Source organism: Empidonax traillii, unplaced genomic scaffold (assembly GCF_003031625.1).
Source record: "Empidonax traillii isolate 1590-97213 ecotype Southwest subspecies unplaced genomic scaffold, ASM303162v1 scaffold908:size245805, whole genome shotgun sequence".
In the NCBI taxonomy this organism is placed as follows: Eukaryota; Metazoa; Chordata; class Aves; order Passeriformes; family Tyrannidae; genus Empidonax; species Empidonax traillii.
The window spans coordinates 123,954-128,091 of NW_020956101.1; the positions used below are offsets into that span (position 1 = coordinate 123,954).

Sequence of the window (4,138 nt, forward strand, 5' to 3'; positions counted from 1 at the left end):
GAAAAAAAAGATTAAGGGGTGAAAAAAAGCACGAAACAGCACCAGTGCCTTCCCTGCTCTAGGACTGGCTTCCTGGTTCTGCAGTAGCAGAAAACAAAAGAGAGAGTTTTCACAGAAAAAGCCTTTTATAAAGGAAATGCAGTTTCCTCCAGCTAACAAATAACCACTTCTGGATCAATCAGTAAAATGATATTTTTTAAACTGGTCAGACTGTACATTTCTTTTCCGTGACAATGGTGTTGCCTTTGTTTTTAGGCAGATGCTGTACAGGAGCAACGCTGTGTTGTTATGTTGTGTAAAATAAAATATTCACTCGGTACCCCAGCCAGCCTCGCGGTGACTGCCCCGCCGGAGCCGGGCCGGGTCCCACCGCGGGGCCGGGACGAGGACAAGGAGGGTGCCAGGGTGAGGGGTCCAGGTGGAGCAGCGGGGCCCCACTGGATCTCCCCAGAAGGGTGCCCCACCCGCAGTCCCCGAGCACCCACACCCCACGGCACAGGCATCGTCCCGTCCTGCAGCCTTTGGAGCCGGGGCTGGGGCTCCTCGCGGTGTGGGGCAGAGCGGGCAGGGGCAGTGAGCGGGGCCGGGGGCACAGGCAGGGCTGCAGAAGGAAGGCACGTGGCTGTTCAGCGCCTCAGTGGTGGTTGATCGGGATGATGATGGTCATCTCCTGCTGGCCTAGACTTTTGGGCATGTTTGCTGTAAAGTTTATGTTTTGTTCCAATTCTCTTCAGTCCCTGAGCACAGTCAGGGGACTTAAAGATGGTGGTCTCACCTTTAACCTGCTGTTGGTTGTGGAGCCCATGGGCTGGAGTGATTTCGGGCCGCTCTGTAGGGACAGGACATGCGGCAGTGGGGGACAGCAGGTGCAAAGCCCACGTTGGGTGGGTGGCAGCCCTGCATGTGCTGCTCTGCTCTGCAAAGGGAAGCCTGCAGTTAATATTAATTAAACTCATATGGTCATCATGTTCAAATTAGCGACAGCTTAACTCTGAACATTAGTGCATTGTGCATTCTTAGATGCCAAATGACAGGTTTGAGATGGGCTTTGCAGCCACTGAAGTAGAGAATAGTTAAATTTTACACCCTGTATGCTTGTTCTTGGGGGCGACATAACCCAGATCAGGTGCCTGAGGACAGCCTGGCTCTACCCAGGGTACAGCTGGCCCCTGGCAGTTGTAAGGGGAATGTTCCCTGGTATCCCTGTCTCTGTCTCTGGGACTCTGCAGTGTGGGGATGGTGTTCTTGGTCATCACGGGTTGCTCTGGGTGATTTTATTGCCCATCATAGTAGAACAAAGTCTGGATGAGAAATGTGTAGTGAACACAAAAAGAAGAGGCTTGTTTCTTTTTTAGAAACCCTTTTTGCTTCCCTTGGGAAATGCAGAGACCAAATAGGAAACGAAGCCTCAGAATGAGAAAACCCACTTCCTGCTGGGAAAGTTAGAAAATATTATAATAAATCCCTCCTTAGATTGCTCTGGCAGCACACGTGCTCCTTGAGGGCTGCATGCACAGAAAGGAGCTGTGAAATAAGGTGCTGCCAAGGACAGGGTTGATGTGTCCAGGGACAGGCAAAATGATGGTTAAGGCTTTGCCCAGTGTGGAACAAACACGAAGGTCTAAGCCCTGGTGAGGGGCTGCAGAGGCACCTTCCCCCTGTGCTGGGGCACAGGGAGAGCATCACAGGTTTGCTGCTGAGGGATTGGATTTAATTGTGCTTTTTAAAAACATCAAATGAAAATGCTTTATATGTTGTCTGAAGTTGGACCTAATTGTGTCTTATGTTTTGTGAAAGTGCTAAAATATTAATGGCTTCTTGTGGTTTAGGGAAGTTTATTTTTATATTTTTAATTTTTTACTCAGAGGAGTCATTTTCTAAGCACTGCAGCTGATGTTCTGTCCACGGTGCCTCTGCGTCAGCAGCGCAGAGGGACCATATGGCCCTGTGTTCAATTTAAATCTCTGCTGATAGTGCAGGAACAGAGACCTGGGCAGCTGTGGGTTCCTCTGGTGCCAATTTCTCTCCCTGGCTGAGAGGAGCATCCCTTGGGAATGCCTCAGGCACAAAATTGACTGTTCCCACTGGAGTAACTGTGCAGTGGGACATTGTGTTTTATTCAGGTTTGATTCAAAGTGTGGGAAGCACTCGTGGAAGAGGAAATTCTCTGTCCTTTCTGTTCAGAAAAAACAGAGTTTGCCGAGAGTATGAGGCAGAAAAAGTACTGAGATGCTCCTGGATCAGAATAACCTCGGTCATCTCCTCCAAATTGGAATAACCCCTCACCCCTGGAGGTGATGGGTGTGAACACATTGGGCAGTTTGGGGTATCAGGGGGATGGGAGGCGTGATGTACTGTGGCCCCAGTGTCACCCCCAGCTGCAGAGAGGTCTGCAGGGACATGAGCCAATGGTGCCCCCCATGGCTCGGCTCCATGTGCTCCTGCTCGGATATAGATTGTCTGAGGTTTGAGCGGTGAGAGGGTCTTTATTCACAGGCACTGAAGGAGGAGCAATGCTTCAGAAAGTTGTTTTCTCTTACTGGTGTCTGAAACACACACCTGGGCCCAGGCCTTCTCTGGAGGTGGTGCTGTGTTAGAGGCTGGTGCAGCCATGCCTGGATGGAGAAGCAGGGTGTTGTGTTGTGTCTGTTGTTTCCCTGCTGCTTTCCTGCTGTGCCCAGGTGTGTCCTTACCATCAATACATGGTGCTGCTCCGTTCTGGTACCAATGTGGCTTTATTTCTGCAGCGTGTCCCCATGTGTTTGCCAGCCATCCTCATGCCCACACAGCCCTGCAGACAGGGAGGGGGAGCTGGGAAGCGCAGCCATGTGCCCCATGCCTGGAAGGAAGGACACATCTCCTGGGAACCCGTCACTCTGGTTGGGAAGGGCCTGGCACTGCCAGGACATGCCACCTGCCCAAGGGCTCCTGCCAGGGCACTGGCACGATGTGGTCTCATCCCTACTGGTAGCAGAGCTGCAGGAGGCCGGAGGTCTGATGCCAGGAGCACAGGGATGCTCCTGCCTCCTGGGGACCACGACAACCCTGCTGGGCACTGCTCTGGGAGCATCCCAGGCGCCAGTGGAGTGACACTGAGCCGTGACAGGTGACAGTCCTGTGCAGCTGCGTGTGCCCTCGAGAAGGTGCAGCTGAGCCCTTTCCTTGCCATGGCAAGACCGTGCCCAGAGCCACGGCAGGCACCCGGCACAGAGAGGGCACACTGCTTTCCCAGGAATGGCTTCAACCAGGAGTAACAGCCACAGCTGCTACCACGACTGCTTCTCTTCTCAGCAACCGAGGGGAACCAGAGCCTTGGTGATGATATTGGAGCCTCAGCAGTCCTGGAGCTTCAGCGGTACCAGAGCCTGAGCGGTACCACTCACAGAGTGGGCACACCTCTGCACTGCCACCGCTCAGGAACCTTCACCACCATGTTCCAGGGTGCTGCTGTCCACCCAGGATGCACCATCGCTGTCCTAAAGCTGCACTAACAGCAGCCACCCGGTTGCATGGTGTCTTCCTCTGGCAGTAATTTTGTTGTTGGTTAGAGTTCTGGTTTAAAAGCAGCAAACTGTGGCCAGTCCATAGGGTCCTTACAGAAAATACAGATTCCCCCTTTCCCCTTTGCAAATGTGTCCCTGTGTGCCTGGCTGTGTGTCAGGGTGCTGGGCCTGGGGCAGAGCTGGTGCTGCCAGGTCAGCCTCTGCTGGGTCAGTCACCCACCATGGCCCCTTGGACTCTCCACAGGCCAAATACTGAGTCCTCTACCAGTGTCTCTGTGGTGCTGCACCCCCATGGCAGCTGAACTGTTGTTCCAGGAGCCACCAGGCACCACTAAGGGGTCTGGCTGGCAGCATGTCACCTGCACGGCAGCAGTGCTGGCTGTGGGCAGGTACACAGCAGCAGCACTGAGTGCCAGGAAAATCAGCTCTGAGCAGGAACAGCCGTGCCCTGTGCTGACTGTCGCTGGTCTGGAGAGTGGCTGAGGTCTGGATTGCAGCTGAGGTCTGGAGAGTGGCTGAGGTCGGGAGTGTTGCTAAGGTCTGAAGTATGGCTGGGGTCTGGAATGTGGCTGGGGTCTGGAATGTGGCTGGGGTCTGGAGTGTGGCTGGGGTCTGGAATGTGGCTGGGGTCTGGA

The 4,138-nt window shown here is 53.7% G+C and overlaps 1 protein-coding gene across 1 annotated transcript in view; it reads left to right on the forward strand.

The window, feature by feature from the left end:
- LRFN5 (leucine rich repeat and fibronectin type III domain containing 5) overlaps positions 1-4,138 on the forward strand; it is a 37,588-nt gene that overhangs the window by 30,770 nt on the left and 2,680 nt on the right. The window lies entirely within an intron of this gene.